This window comes from Urocitellus parryii, chromosome 3 (assembly GCF_045843805.1).
Source record: "Urocitellus parryii isolate mUroPar1 chromosome 3, mUroPar1.hap1, whole genome shotgun sequence".
Taxonomy (NCBI): Eukaryota; Metazoa; Chordata; class Mammalia; order Rodentia; family Sciuridae; genus Urocitellus; species Urocitellus parryii.
The window spans coordinates 106,416,418-106,433,469 of NC_135533.1; the positions used below are offsets into that span (position 1 = coordinate 106,416,418).

The 17,052-nt window shown below is 44.3% G+C and overlaps 1 long non-coding RNA gene across 1 annotated transcript; it reads left to right on the plus strand.

Moving 5' to 3' along the window:
* The first annotated feature begins 2,335 nt into the window (after positions 1-2,335).
* LOC113193246 (uncharacterized) lies at positions 2,336-4,870 on the plus strand. Its single transcript, XR_003302120.2, has 4 exons — positions 2,336-2,416; positions 2,773-2,847; positions 3,900-3,953; positions 4,729-4,870. It is a non-coding gene; the product is annotated as an uncharacterized LOC113193246 (long non-coding RNA).
* Positions 4,871-17,052: the final 12,182 nt, after the last annotated feature.

The following is a 17,052-nucleotide window of genomic DNA, read 5'->3' on the forward strand; positions in this document are numbered from 1 at the left end:
AACAAGGCTTTTGAAAGTGTCTTGTAAACTGTGAAATGCTACCAAAGTATCAGTGGCTACACTTCTCAGTTACTGCAATGCCTGCTGGGCATGTAACTCTGTCTGTCCTTAAATTCCCTCCCTGTAATCTGGGGATTGGCCTGTGCAGCCCTTCTCTTTCAAGTGCTCCCAGTAAAACTCAAATATTATGTGCAGGAATCCTGGAGAATTGATTTTTAACAGAAAAACCTGGACATCAGCAATCATTCCTGGTGAAAAAAAAACGTTTGAATTCAGGACTTTTACTTCGAAAAATACTTTCCTAATAGACACTTCATCATTACCTTAGTCAGAATCCACTCTGCTGTAAAAATCTAGATTCTACCTCTCTGTTCTCCTGGAAAGAGGAGCTCTAGGTCAACTCTTGTTAAAATATTACCATCATTGTGCTATAAACCCTAGTCTATGCCTGTTGCTGCGCTAACAACATGTGTTCTTAGTAAAACAGAGAGAAACGTTAAATAGAACACCATTTCTTGAAACTCAGGGGCTCCAAACAGCTGAATCAGCATTTTGTGAAACAAAGTCTTCTGGGCCTGGCCTTTTAAACAGCAGCAAAGAGAAAGTTGTGCAATAACGCATATTTACTCACGAGCGCTACTTGTTTGGGTCTTTTCTTTGCATCTCTTGAATGAAACCTTTTTCAAGAAAACATTCTTTCAAAAGCATCCTAAAGATCAAGGCCCCTGTAAAAATCACCTGTGGCTCCCCTACTTTACCACAACATTTTATCAAACCAAACGATAAGAAGTTGGCCTTTCTTCCAACCCCAAGAAAATTCAAACACAATAAAAAGTAAAGAATACCCTAATTTCCATAACGCACATGCTCAAGGGCCCTCGCCAGGCAGGCGTTTGGAGAGGCAATCAGCAAAGGCGGAGAGTTGCATCAGAAATTTCCTTCTGCAAACGGTACCGCTCTTATCACGTTTCCACGGCTGGCGGGCGGCTAGTTCGCGAGCCCTCAACTTGGTGTTAGGCCCCAGTGGCGGGTAACCGGGTCACTTCACGGGACCACGAAGAAGAAGAAGAAGAAAATCCTCCGTCGGAGGCTGGGCCGCGCTCGGGACTTGGGAGTGTCTGGCACCGCTGCCCGGCCCGCCTGGGAGCGCGCGCCGAGGCCCCGCCGCGCAGCAGGAACACCAGGGGCTCCTGGGGAGCCTGGGCGCCCACCCTTCAGGGCGGCGGCCCAGGGGAGCGTGGCCTTGACCGCAGCCCCCGCCCCAACCCCCTAGCCGACGGCGTCTGACAAGATGGTTCAAGAATGCGACGCTCGGACTCCACACCTCCCCCCAGGGGTCGAGAGCGCAGCGGGGAGAGCCCGGCGGGGCGCCCCGCCGCCTCGCCAGTGTACCCGAAGTCCCCGTCCCGCCTCACTGTACTGCCCGCCACGGGCCTAGGGTGCAGAAGCCCCCGGCCCTGAGGCGACGCCCTTCCGTCCGTTGCGCCTCCGCGGGGCCCGCCGTCCCTGGCCGCAGCCGGCCAGAGCGCAGACAATGACGGCGGGGACCCGCCCGGCCCGCCGGGGCCCCGCGGCGGCGCGGACCACAAAGTAACTTGCTGCCGCGCTCCCCGCCCAACTCCGTACCTGCCGCGGCGCCGCTCCTCGCCGCCTCCGCGTGGCCGCCGGCGACACTCAGTGCAGCAGGCGGCGGGCACAGAGTCCCCTCGGGGCGAGGACGGCGTGCAGGACTGTCCCGGGCGCCCCGCACTGCAGCCTCCGCCCTGGGGCTGCTTGGAAACTTTGGGCTCCGGCGGGTCTCCGAGCGCCAAGCTCGCCCGCCCTCTCAACAGCAGCTCCCTTCCCTTCCTGCCTCCTCGGGGCCTCCCCACCCCCTCGAAGGGCTTTAAACTCGCCCGGCCCCGCCCGCCCTCCCCGCCTCCGCCTCCGCCGCCGCCGCCTCCGCCTCCTCCCCCGGCCGCTTTTCCTGCTCCTCCTCCCGCCGCCGCCGCCGCCCGGACCGCTCGGCGGCCGCCAGCGCGGGAGGAGCCGCGGCCTGGGCGCAGGGCGTGGCGCGGGGCGCGCGGGCCCAGCCGCCTCGGGGGCCTGACGCGCCCGGAGCCTCCTGCCCCGGGCCAGCGCACGGGAACACCTCCTGCTGGCCCCCGGGATCCCTCGACACCGAACCGCGACAGCCGAGCTCCGGCGGCTGCCCCAGTGAAAGACAAATCGGACCCGTCCCGAAAGGCACGGGTAAAAGAATTGTTTGAAACTCAAAAAGTGTTAACTGTACAATTCAAATCCTTTAACCCGGACAAAACGAAGAACGAACTGCGGCTGGCGGTCCCTGGCCCGGTGAAAGGCAACCTGGGTTTACTCACAGGCGGCCAAGTCTAGGGCCTCGCTTCTCCGAGCCTCAGTTTCTTCGTCTGTGTGTGTGAGTATTGGAAGGCGGGCGTAGAGAAGCCCTTCTTTTTTCCTTAATGCTGCCTCGAAGTTGGGGAATAAAGCCCGCCTGTGAAGTGATGTCCCGGGATTCAAAGAGGTCATACCGGGAACATAAATTGACTGCTCGACGGATTCCGGAATTAATGAAAATCACTGTCATAAATGATTCTTAATGTCTCTATTGTGTCGAAGTTGTAATACAGATAACGTGACTTTTGAGTGTGTCTCTTTCTGGGTCTTGAAGTTATAAAAACACCTATTGCAATAAATTACTTTCAGTGAGCAAACACTTTGTGCAAAACATTCAAGAATGCTCGTTTTTAACCCTCACTCTGGTCCTCTTAGGTGATTCCTAGGAGATACCCACTGTACAGAGCCGGAAACTGAATCTCCAAGTGATTTCTGAAGGTCAAGTAGCTGGTAAGTTCAGGGCAAGAATCGAAAACTGTTCATTGTCCCAAAACCCTTTTTAGGCACTTTTTTTTTGTTTGTTTTAAACTCTTGTTTCCAGCAATAGTTGCTCTCACCTTAGACCACTGTAATCAACGAAAGGTCACCCTTTTCTATAACTGAAACGGGCCTCTCCAAAATTTCTGTCCTTTGGTCCAAGTTCAGAATCCCAGAAGATAAAAATCAAGAGAGAATAATGTGAAAGGATCTTAGATTCCTGGAAGAAAGGAGCACAAAGGACTCTTATTGTAGATAAAGAACACAAAAGAAAATTAAAGAGAAAACTGTTTGAGCCAACTTTGGGCAAGTTTATAAGCTTTGAACATTGTAGCTATGCAAGACGTGCTCTGATCAGAAATCCATGCCTGTTCCAGACAGAAAGCCTGACAGGTCATGGGACTTTTATAGATGTTTGAAAATTTCTACATACTTGGACATGGTATTTTTTTCAGAGCCATTTGTGGATAAGTTCCACATTCCATGGCCCCTTACTCCTCTGCACATTGGTGTGTTTTTTTCTACCAGTAGGGAGATTATCTTACACAGCCACAATGCAGTTACCAAATTCATGAATTTATGTTGATAAGATACGTTTATCTAATCTAGGTCTATATTCCAGTTTTGCCAGTTGATCTGATATACTTTATAGTATTTTTTTTCCTCTTGATTGTAAGATCTTTTCTAGGGCCAGACATTGCATTTAATTGTCTCAAATTGTGTGAGTTTTTAGATATCACTATCAACTGAAATAAGTTTCAAGTGTTCTCATCCTGGCATTGATCCCTAGAATTCCTGGGACAGGCCCTCATTCCCACATTTCCTGGCTCACTGAGGACTTCGGTGAGCAGGACCCACTCAGTACTACTTTCTGATAAAAGTTCATGAACTTGCCACTCTGGAGTTGTAGAAGCTGCAACTGGCCCCATTCTGTGATCCTGGCTGAGCAAATCCTGTGACAGACTACCTTAGTAATTTCCTATCCCCCAAACTACAAATATCCCTACCTATATGCTTCCTTACAGGAGGATAGCAGCCGGGCAATATACAGATGATCCTGGAGAAACCTACCTCCTCAGGCAAGACAGTGTGCCTTTATAGTTTCAAGCACCTCACCAACGGGAAATGTATAAGCTGGATTTAGACCTCAGGACAAGAAACAGGATTCCATGACAGTGAAGAATTCAATTATCCAAATATGAGCTAGAAGATTCATTCAGCTGAAAGTAGAGAATCTGATAGACTCTAATTTTTAATTAGTAATGAATTGATTAACATTTGTCTCCCCAGTTGACTGTAAGCATGGTGATAGTGGTAACCATGTGCCCTTCACTAGTGTCCTTCTAGTAGTGGGGAGTCCCTAGCACAGAGAAGGCATTAAGTGGAACAAGTTATGTTGAAAAATAGTTATCATGCAAATGAATTTATCAGTAGTGTAAATGAATGGAATAATGGAATGATTCACTGTGAGCCTCAGGCACCATCTCAAACATTGCCAGTAGCCTTGGCAAAGAGAATGAGAATATGGTGAGTGGCATCCTGATGGCTGCTAGATGCTCTGACCAGCTGTGGTCCTCACTTCTCTCATTTGGTCACAGCTGTCCCTCAGCCCAGCCCCCATCGCACATGGTGCATGCATATGTTGCCCGGAAGGCAGAGCTGGAAACCAGTGATCATCTGTACAAAAGACTACCCACCAGCTCACCTACGTGGGGCAGGGAGAGATCTGCAATCATAAGACAACCATAGTACCTACCCCAAGACCAGGAGGAACCTATTCACACTGCAGATTCCCATGCTTATCTAAGTCCTATAGCATCCATAGCTTGTGAGTTAATCTGCATTTTTTAACAGACTCCAGAACCATCTACGTGTGTATCAGTATTCCAAATACTTCAGCTCCTCAAACCCTCTAAAGCAAAGTCATAGGCTGCCTCTGGAGTCCAGATGTGAGGAGACTCATCACATTCAAGGACTTTCCAGTGATGGTAATGCCCCCATGGAGTCCTGGAACATCAAACATGGTAAGTAAAGCAAAAAAGGAGCTAAAGAAAGGTCCAGGAAGAGGCATGCACTTTAGTCCAAAGCCTGAAAGACCTTGTAGTTACTTAGTCATAAAACTAAGTAACTACATTTAGTCAGATAACTTGGAGATGGAGCTGGTGGGGAGGGACAGAGTCAAGAAATCTGTCAGAGACCAGGCTGGAGAGGTAAGTGTGGACATATTCATTTATACCTAACCTAAAAGTGATCAGAGGGTATAAGATATGCCGCCCTTGGATTTACCAATATAATCCCCACCCTCCAAACTGGAGCTGCCCTGTGTATAGCCATCTGGCCCAAGTCCAGTTCCTTAGGTAGGTGAGTCAGTGGGCAGAGTGATGAGTTGCACCTAGGATTCTGAACTGGAGGGGTTCTGGACCAAAGAGACCAGGTGAGGACAAGGCAGTTAGGCTCAGTATACACAGTTTATAAAAAAGGAAGATCCAAATAAATACTCTTAACCTCCCCTTTCCCTAGGTTTATGCAGCTCCTGTTTAGAATTTTCATAAAATTCCATTCTTTGTGATACCTTAATATAAGCTCCCATGTTCCTAATAGCTTAATTCAAAATGACTTTACAACCAAAACAGGGGATCTCCGAAGGATGTTTTTACAGTTTGGTAAACTGAGGTATATTTTGCTGAAAGGAAAATTCAGTTATTTTAAAAAATATGCTTTTAGGATTTAGAGAGGGATGCAACTGGGCAACCGATAAAGATACAGAGCAATGATTACCCCAAAAGTTTGCCTCTCAGTCTCTCAGAGTTGATCTCCATACTTCCAATAAATAGTAATCTACTTTCTCTTCTCATAGTTTTGCTTTTTGAGAGTGTCTTTTGAATGAAATAGGGCAGAATGTCATTTCGCCTAAGTACTTCCCTTTTAATACAGATTAGGATCCCACTGTATGAAATTGCACATTAATTTGTTCATTCATTCACTGGTAGAGATTTGGGCTAGTCTCAGTTTTAGGCAATAACAAATAAAACTGCTAGAAGTGTTGTGTAAAGGTTTTTTCTGAAAAACCTAAGTTTTTCTTTGTCTTTGTAAGTAACTAAAAGCAAAACTGGGAGGTCATATTGTACGTTTCATTTTATCAGAAACTGCCTATACCATTTGCATGCATGCCAAAAAAATGTATGAGTGTTCTAGTTGTTCTGTGATCAACAAACACTGGCTAGTATCAGACTTTTAAATTTTAGCCATCCTTATTGGTATATAGTGATATCTCATTCTGATTTGAAGTTGCATTTTCCTCCTGGCTTATCATATTGAGTTTTCATACACTTACCTGCTAAGCCTATGCATTGTTTCATGAGAGGTGTATCCAAACTGTGTGCCCATTTTTAAAATTGGGTTCTTAGTTTTCTTACCAGTGAGTTTTGAGGGTTCTTTATATATTAGGGTATGTCTTTAGCATATATATGTCTCACAAAGATTTTTCTCCCAGTTTGTTCATTTTTTTCAACAATGTCTTCCGAAGAAAAGTTTTTATATCTTAAATATTAAATCATCAATACATCCTCTCATGGTTTTCATTTTTGGAATCCTATTTAAGAAATGCCTGCCTAATTCAATGAAGGAACAATTTTCTTCTGTGCTTCCCTTCAGAAGTTCTATAGCATGAGCTCTTAAATTTGGATTTTTTTTTTTTTTTTGTGGGGAAGGGGAAAGGTGGTTCTTTTTGCATCTGGATATCTGCTTGTTCTACTGGGTGGCTTGAAGAAGTTAGATGATTCCAACTGAGTTTTTAAAAGCTCCATCAGGTTTTAACTGAGAGTCAAGGAGACCAGTTGAGAGACTTGCAGGTGGGAACAGTGGTGTGACACAGGGGATGAATGAGAATGGACAGATTGGGTGAGGGTGGAATAGAAAAGAATTCCTAAAGATGGGATACGGGTGATTGGATGCATTTAGTGGGACTGAAGATATAATATAACCTTATAGAGGGATTTGGAAGACAGGGAATGTCTGGAAAGGGCAGCCCGGGCAAATGGACAACACATTTCTTGGGTTTATGTTATTGTTGGTGGTTTTGGAGTGGAGGTTGGTTTATATTGTACTTAACATTTTTAGAAAACAATTCAAAGTCTGAATCTTTTCTATAAATCTCATAAGTAGCTTCTCTTTCAGAATCAGCAGATCTGGCAATACAGGTCCCCATTCTTATTTAACAGCAGTGATCTTTTGCTGAGCAGCTAAGGCGACCTCTTCATGAGGTATGCCTGTTAACACAAGTCAGCTTCATATAAAGGCTCAGTCCCTTTCAGCTGGAGCCTAGTGGCCTTGCCAGGAGCTTGGAGAAAGTATCTTTAAGGCTCACTTTGTCACCTGGAAATGGGGATCAGAATTCTCTACCTCTTTGGTGACTCTGGGCTTAGATGAGACTACAGAGACCATGGGGCAGAGAACACAGTACCTGTCATATATAGAGAGAATCAGGGTGCAGGGAGAGCTTGAGGTCCATGCTACTGTGGGAAGACGCCATCATGGAACAGTGGCAGAGAGCTTAGTGAGTTTGTCACCTCCCCGGGGCACCCTCTGAGACATCTTAATCTTAGTTGAAAGGATACTACAACCATTAAGATGCTTTGGGCTACAAGGAACAGAGCAAGGCTCACCAACATCACCCAGAAACTAGGAAACTAGTTTTAGAAACTAGTTTCAGAAACCTAGGAACTGTACAATTTTGCCTCTGGTCAACCCTCAGGCAAAGTTTACCTGACATGTCCCCAGTGGTGTCAATATCACAGAGCAGGTGCTGCCTCAGGCATCAGTTCTCCTGACTACTGGTGTTCAGAGGGTACAAGAGGACATTTCTTCTCCATTAACTCATGCCAGAAACTTCCAGGAGATTTCTACTCACATGTTAGTATCTAGGATGTGTCATGACATGAAGGACCATCCCAGCAGGAAGTAAGATGAAGATGTGAGCATGTTGGTTTGTGTGTGCATGTGTGTTTAGTACTGGGAATTGAACCCAGGGCATCATACATGCTAGGCTGCTAGGCAAGTGCTCTGCCACTAAGCTACACCCCAGCCCAAGCATCTGGCATTTTTAACTTCTGTATTTGGGACACTTTTATAGCAAGAAAGAAGAGTTAAGGATAGGGGTGACTGGTGAGTGGACAACCAAAAGGACATGGACAAATAAATGACCCTTCTAGGAACAAAAAACCAAGACTTCCATCTCATTTAGATGTAGCTTCCTAATAAAATACAACCTGGGAATTAGAATCCTAGAGATGGCATGCAGTTCCAAATCCCTGGGTATCCAAACCTAGTTATGCCTATAAAACATGAGCAATTTTTCAACCTCAAAAAAAAAAAAGAAAGGAAAAAGAAAAAGAGAAAACTCAGCTTTTTAACTCAATTAGAAGTTAATATAACCACTAATGTCATTGTCGTATAAACTTTACTTAATGAAATATATCTCCATCTCCAAACACTTCATGATCTTAATAACTCAAGTTCCATAGCTAATAGAAGAATCCAGAATAAGGGCAAAATTACTTAATTGTTAAAAAAATAATGTAGAACTACTGGGGATTTAATATTAGCACGATTTCCATAGTGTGTGAGGGGGTAAAGGAATGTATGTTTTTAAGGCAACACCTTAGAGTAACGTTTAAATTGTTAAAGCCAGAAAGTATTTCCATTATCAGCACCCACTCTTTAAAAGGATTAATCTGCCTGCAAGGGTTGTGAGACCACACAGAAAATAGGACAGATAATCCTGGAGATGTACTGGCTAAAGGATCATACAGTTGTACTTAGAGTGTTGAGAAGCCCCATCCAGGTGGAAGGTGATAGAGTTTTGGCAGAGAGGATTGTACCTCTGTTAGTCAAGTTTGAATTGACTGTTTGAATTGCACTGAGGGACAATTCCATTTTATAATAATGTGCAGAGAGTCATTCTCTTTTATTCAAAAGTGTAGTCATTCTGATTTGAAGATTGAGTGGCCAATCGTGACGATTTTTTCCAGAAGAAACTGTCTTCCCCTTTCTTTCTTCCCATGTCTTTCTATTTCATCATCTTTCTTTTCATTCCTTCTTCATTCTCAAAATCAGCAACATTTTTTAGTGTCTGCCCTACATAGGCAGAGGATATATGTGTGTGTGTGTGTGTATGTATATATATATATGTGTATGTATATATATATATTTCCATCCATCCATGGGCCAGTAAATATATATGTATGCATATATATAGCATATATATAGCACATATATGTAGCACATATATATAGCATATATATGTGTATGTGTGTGTGTATCACATTAGACCAGCCACTTTGAATACATATTTCAGTTGATCTTCACAATAAATGTTTAGGTAAATAGGTAAATGCTTTACTTTTATAATTAGGGAAGCCAACACAGAGAAGCTATGAGCTATGAGACTTCTCAAGGTCACTTAACAAATAAATGACAGGGCTGGAATTTGAAGGCACATTTGTCTGACTCTGAGCCCCACCTACCTATTCCCTCTATTCTGAGCTGTCTCAACTGTCATTTCTTGTCATTTTATTATTTGCCATGTAACCAGTCATTTCAACATATGACCTCATGAGATATCTTTTGTGCAAAATTCTGCAATTAGATTTTAATATCATAAACTTCTTGCTATTTAGGATAGGTGCTCAGTTATTTTTGGATCATAAAATGTGATCTCATTTCTACTTGTGAATGTAAGGTGGAGGACAGGGAGGGCCAGGAGAGGAAGATATTAAGTCCTTTGTTGCTGTGAAAGATTTTAACCTGCCCTGGTCCTCCCACTGACCCTTTGCTTTTAGAGAATTTGAGGACTCAGTCATAATGCCAGCTTGGGAATTCTGACCTCCTGGAGCCCGGAGACATCCACAGGATGGGGACAGCACCTTGTTAAGTAGACCCAGAAATTGACAGTAGGAAGAAGAAGGGAACCAGGTCTGTGGGTAATGCAGCCAGGCAGTAGATCCAAAATGTCCTACAGGTGAGTGACCCCATAGGTGATGCATCACCAGGTGTCCTTTAAATGTATAACATAGGGCAAGTTGATAGAAAGGGTCAGCAAGGCACATGCATAGAATGAAGTCCAGGGATAGAGATGCAGTCAGTCTCTAGGCAAGAACAAGATGGACCTTCCATCCAGCAGGAAGTGTCTTAGAGTTCAAGGTTTGTTTATAGAAAAGGTGGGTATCCCGCTGCTTGGAATGGGGTATGACCTGACTTCCTGAACACCTCTATGGTGTTCTATCCTTTTCTCCTTAGGATTAGATGAAGCACAGCATCTGCAGAGGTCTTTGAGGAAAAGTGGATGAAAAGAAACCATTTATAAAGCCTGTGCTGTGGAGCATCCAGGGGCCAGTGGCCTTGGAGTTGACTCATTCAGTTAGCAAATGCTGATTAAATGCTTACTATCTGCAAAGCACCATACAGATATAAAGTAATTAAGAAGGCAATTAGAAGGTTGGCATTGATGGTCTTATAAAGGCTTCCTTAACAAGACTCTGGGAGTGTTAGAATAGGCTCTTTAGAGAAGCTGTGATGCTCAGAACAGAGATGCCTCTAGGAATGCCTCTCACAAGGAGGCCTGCATAGACCCTCCAAACTGTCAAAGGACCTAGAGTATTTGAGTCATCTGGAATCCAAGGAGACAGCCATGGCTCCATGCAAGCAATCAGCAAGGACTGCACGTAGCAGCTGCTTTCTTAAAAGCTCCCATCTCTGCATGTCCCATAAACAGCTAGGGGACTCTTCCTGTAGAGGCCACTGGGGACTTTGGAAATAGGGACCATCTCCCATGAAGACAGCTCTTCACAATGTCCTGGTGGAGGGTTGATTTGGGAGCTGTATATTCTCCTCTAAGTACTTGTGCTTTAGAGTCAGAAATGGATACAAATTCTGCCTTTGTTTCTTATTTAGTTGTGTGATCTGAGGCAAATTATATAGACTTTTCAACTCAATTTCTTTAGCTATAAAATCAGGAAAATAGTTCTTACCTAAGAGTTGTTTTCATGGATTTTTATATTTTACTTAATTGTTTCCCTAATGATTTAACAATCTAGTGCAGCATAATAAACCAACCCAAACTTAGTGGCATGAAACAATTGTGTATGTAGTATTATAAGTCAGTGATTAAATGATTGATTGATTGATACTGGGGATTGAACCCAGGGATGCTTAATCACTGAGCTATATTCCCAACCCTTTTTAATTTTTATTTTTTAAACAGGGTCTCTCTAAGTTGCTTAGGGCCTCTCTAAGTTGCTGAGGGTGGGTTTGAACTTGCAATTCTCCTGCCTCAATCTCCCTATTATTGGGATTACAAGCATGAGCCATGCTGGGGGGTAATTTAGATGCAGCACAGTAAGGATAGTGGTGCTTGCCTCTTCTCTACCATACCTGTTAATCAGAGTAATTCCATGCCCCAGAGATACAATGGTTGGCTTAGCAATGGGTATGGGAATCAATTCAAACCAAAGAGTAAATTGGGCCAGGGGTGTTTATCAGGGGTGCCTAGAAAAGGAGTTTCCTTTTGGACACAAGCAGTGACTGAGAAAGTGTAGAACTGTGGGTGTGCTGGCAACCTTTCTGGCTCCATGGGGCATCTGTTGACAAGGAAGCTGACCATGCGGACCTCAAAGTGGAGCAGCAAAGGAATGTAGACACCCCAGACCACTTAACCCTGGTCCTCACATTCCAAGGGTGGACAAATGTCCCCATTATTTAGTTTTTAAACTATTGTTGCTTATATATGCAGCTTAAAGCATTATGACTAAATTAGTTGTTCACTAAGATAGCATGCAATACATACCTCATAAAGGGAAGGGTCACCTTTCTGCACAGAAGCCTCTGGCCCTTTTGCTATCACAGAATAAGGTACTTCAAATACTCAGTCCTACTTAGGTAGGACTACTTGATCATTAATTCTACTCTTTTATAAGATGTGGATTTCCCTAAGTAGGAAAGGTAAGTTTGGAAGCCTAGAAACTGAGAGTGGACCGCAAATCTTCAATGCAGGCTTTGAACCATCCACCCTGCCCTCTAGCTCACCAATAGCCCTGGCCTGAAACAGATTGTGGACATTTTTGGAAGATGCATTTGTCACCCTATAAGATGTTTTATTTGTATTGTCTTTCAAAAAGATATGTACATACACACCGTAATACATTGCTTTTCAGAAGGTGTTAAGGAATAACATCACCTACATCCATTCCTACCATATTAGTCAAATGTCTCTTAAAGAGTCTCTTCGAATTTCAATGCCCAAATTCCTCACAAACCCCCAAAGACACAGAATCAGGGACACTGCTCCCCCACCACCACACACACACACTGAATTATTCCATTTTTTCATTATTTTAGGGAAATAATTGAGGTTGAGTAGCTTTATAAAGAAAAGAGGTTTATTTAGCTCATAGTGCCAGAGGTTCAAGGACATGGTCTGACATCAGCTCAGCTCTGGTGAGAACTTCATGGTGATGGCATTGCAATGGCAGGAGAATATTTGAAAGGGAGAGACTGCATGACCATACAGGAAGCCAGGGGAGGTTCCAGGTTTGCTATTTTCTTAATAAACCTCAGGAGAGCTAAGCAAGATTCCAGTGGAACCTTAATCTCTTTTGAGGGCAAGGTCCCCAGTGACCTCCCATTTCTTAATGTCTCTTCACCTCTTAACACCAGCACACTGAGGACTATGCCTCCAACACATGGACCCTTGGTTCACACTGCATTTAAACCACATCTGAACCACAGCAACCACTCAACCTGAGATGAGGCTATCACTGATCACTCATGGTAGGGTCTTTGGGGAATGATAGGTACAGTCCCAAATCCTGCAGAACAAATTATGCTTCCAGAAAAGCTATCTAGAAATCCCATTGCAGTACAGAGGACAGATTTGGGGATTTGGGATAGCTTTACCCCCTGTTTGCCATGAGGTCTTGAGGAAGCCACCAGCAGACACCAAGCTGAGCATTAAGGTATAATGCAAGGATCATCTACTATGGGGTGGAAAATGAGTAGATAATGTGTCTGAAGCGCCTCGCAAGATGCCAGCCCACAGAAAGTGCTCATCAGTTAGATTTTAATATAACCGCTACCCGAGGCACCTTGGTAATACTTGGAGTGTGCTTAGTTCCCACACTGCAATTTGGTGAGACACTTATTCTCATGGTCAGATGACTGTACTCATCTGTAACATCAGGAATCAACAGCTCCAACTTCATAAGGAAGCTTTTTAGGATTAATGGAGTGTGTATACATGGAATGCTCAGCAGTGTCTACCATCAGTAAATGTTGGGAACTACTGTGGATTCACTGTAGTTTGTCCACATCGAGACTCATGTCCAGGCTTAATTCTCCAGTGTAAAAACTTCAAGATTCTGGGTCCCTTAAAAAGTGGGGCCGAATGGAAAGTGGTTGGATGACCATTCTCATGAAGGTAATAATGCTGGTTTCCCTGGGTGGATTAGTTCTCTTGAGAGTGGGCTGGTAAAGAAGAGCTAGGCTGACTCCTTCTCAGTCTCTTAGTTTCCTGTCTCATCATATGATTTCTTTCTTTCTCTTTCTCTTTTTCTCCTTCTCATATTCCTCCTTTGTCCCTCTCTCTCGCTATGTGATGCTATCTGCCATGAGGTGCTGTGACCAAGAGGTTCTAAGCGGATGCTGGTACCATGCCATTTGGACTTTCCAGTCATCAGAACTGTGAGCTAAATAAACCTCTTTTATTTATACATTATCCAACATCAGGTATTTGCTATAGCAATGGCAAATAAACTAAGACAGGGACTCTACCTCCATGTGAGCAATCCATATGTGTTGGGGATTACTATGTCTCTCAGCTCTATTGTTGTTTGTGCTCCTCCTGCCAGGAAGATAACTTGACCTTCTTGTCCTCAGTCACTTTCTTCCTGGGGAAGAAAAGACTCAGAGCCACTGTCAGATGACAATGTCCAAGGAATATATTGTCTACCTCCTGCCCAGGACAGATCACCTGCCCCATCCCTACCTGATTATGTTAACAGGTCCTTTCAAGGGATGCCTACCAGGTAAGCTTTGCGTTGGACCCCATAATCCTCTCACCTGAAGGGGGACTCACTATACACATCCAGTCCTGGGACATTCATGAAGTTCAGATGGTGGAACCTGATATCAGTGACTGTATAAAAGAAAACACAGAAAACCATGCTGTATGACACTAAACATCCCTTTTTACAGTCATCGGTGGAAGAATAAATTTCCTTTATATTCCTTATATTCTCCAAGAAGAGTTAAAAAAAATACTTGAAATGTCAACTATTTATATAACCTTTGGCCTTTCCCCAATATGATGTCCACGGTTCCATCTCAACACAAGAAGAGTGAGTTTCATGTTCTGTTTTGGCTGTAGCTGCCTCAAGGCACCCCTTTCTATGAATCGATACCCTCCACATGCTTGTCTGTTGGGCATTTGGCTTGTTTCCAGTTTTTAACTGCTATGAATAGCATTGCAATAAACACCCTCGGGCAAGCTGCTTTTTTTTTTTCTTTAAAAACCCCTTCACATATCTTCCTACAACACTAATGTTTTCCTTTCCTTCTTTTAGCATAGCCAAGGAAGAAAAGATTCACTCAAGTTACCCTAAGCAAAAGGGCTCCTAATGAGGAACCTGCCTGAAACATGTGGACCACAGGCTGCTCTGTCCTCCTTGTTATCTCCCTGTCCTTCATTTTACTGGCTGTTCCACTTGTGTAGCATGTGCCCTGTGCCTACCCTTCCTCAGGACTTTGTGGCTCCTTCCACACTGACCAGTTTCCCTACAGTTTTGATTTCTGTTTCCATAATAGGTGCCATAATTCATATTCGTAAGCAAGGCTACCCTCTTAGTCTAACCCACATTTCACACAGGGCTGGAGATCACTGATGAGGCAGGAGGGCCATATCTTGAAGGGAACTCAATGTAATTTTATCTCCAAATGGAATTTTACAAATCATTTCCCAAATCTCAGTGATGAAACCCTGACACCCTCTTATTTGCTCAGAATTTTCTGGGCCTCTTTAGACTTAGACCTAGACAGGTGGTGCTTCTACCAGCATTAACTGGTGTCTCTCCTACTCGGCAAAAGAGCACAGGTGGGCTTGGGGGCTGCCAGGGTCTTCACTGTCTGGGGCTTCCAAGCCAGGACAGCTGTCTGGGCTCCATGTGACTTTATCCTCCAGTGACTCAGACATTGTCTCAAGGTGAGCTCCACTGGGCAAAAGCTTTTCAAGTTTCTGTGTCACATTTGCTGAGGTCATACTGGCCACAGCAAGACAGGAGCCAAGACCAGCATCAGTTTGGGAGAGTGATCCTCAAGGGAACAGCAAGTGATGCAGTGAGCTTCAAGGCCATTGTTCTAATACCACCACATACAGGCATGAAGCCCCGAATCTCACTGAAAAGGGGTGCTTTTCCTATTTCAAAGGTGTCTCATTTCTGGAACTGGTCACTGTGAATACATATCTTATAATTAAGCCTGGTAGTGTCTCATGAATAGCATGATCCTATTGCATCTTTTGTCTGTTTTGGTTAAAGGTTCTTTTTCTTGTTGTTGTTTGGTTTGGTACCGGGGATAGAACTCAGGGACACTTCAACACTGAGCTACATCCCCAGCCCTTTTATGTATTTTATTTAGAGACAGGGTCTCACTGAGTTGCTTGGGGCCTCGATAAGTTGTTGAGGCTGGCTTTAAATTCTCGATTCTCTTGTCTCAGACTCCTGAACCACTAGGATTACAGGTGTGTGCCGCCATGCCTGGCTTTTTATGAAAGGTTTTTATGTCTTTGAAATAAAAACATTGGGAATCTACCACACACCTTTGCAATCCTGCTTTAGTAAATTTTTTTTCTCATTTTTTATTAAACCAGATGCTCTACAAAGGGAAGTGTCATAGCCCTCGACTGGCCCCTCCCAACCTTGGGTCATAAGCCTGGTAATAGGGTCAGCTGGTAGGTAAGCTGTTCTGGGGTGAGGTGAGGCCAATTCAGAGATAGAGATTAGTGTGCAGGGCATTCATTGAAGGGTATTCTTGGGAACACCTGTGGAAGGGAAGGGAGGAAGCCGAATTGGGTGGGGGAAGAAGTGGAACAGCACTGCAGTCATAGGATGTCTTAGCTGGCCCCATGGGGAGCTTTGGTACAATGAATCTGAGCCCTTATTACCAACCCTCCCCCACTGAGCAGCTGTTGGAGGCAGCTGCTCCCAGTAAGAGGACCTAAGGTTGGGCCAGTCTTGAAGAGAGACTCCAGTGGATGATGGCAGCCATCCACACTCACAGCAGCTGGGAGAATGAGGCCCTTAGTCAAGGAAGGGGAACTGGGCCACATGGCCTGGCATCCACATCACTTCCTATATTGGTATTTTCTGTTGCTATAACAAAGCTCTTGAAGCTGGGTGCTTTTAAAGAAAAGGTTTTGTTTTTGTGTTTTTATTTTTGTTTAGCTCACAGTTTGGGAGGCTGAAAGTTCAAGATCAAGGCAGCCCCATAGATTCAGCCTCTGAAAAGAGCTCCTTTAACTGTCATATGGTGGCAGATGGCATCATGGAGAGTGTATGTACAGAGAGAAAGAGAGTGAGGAGGGTCACATGGTAAAATAGGAAGCCAGAGAGCAAGAGGGACAGCCCATTCTCATGGGAATTAATTCACTCTGTGAGAACGCAGCCTCTCCAAGGTCAGCACCATCAGTGACCTGATTACCTCCTGCTAGGTCCCACCTCTTAAAAGTTCTACTACCTCTTTACATTGTCACACTGCAGACCAGGCCTCCAACGTACGAACCCTTCGGGGGGGACACACTCAAACCTAATCTCCTCTTCTTATAAGGACATCATTCCTATTGGATTAAGATACCTTAATAACCTCCTTAGGTAGCCCATCTCTAGATATTGTCACATTGGAATTAGGGCTTGTGGGTTTTGGGGGATACAAGTCAGCCACAACACCTTAGAGTACAGTTTCCATGCACAGCCTCTTGTGATGATGGGTTCCAGCCCTGGCTATGTCTGATCTTTTCCTTTCCTTAGCTACTCTTCAGAATTCTTAAGCTTAAATATAAAGATGTGGTTATAGAGTAAGGATTTTTTTTACTTTTCTCTCTAGATGAAGATCACAGTCCGATGGTGTGCTGTC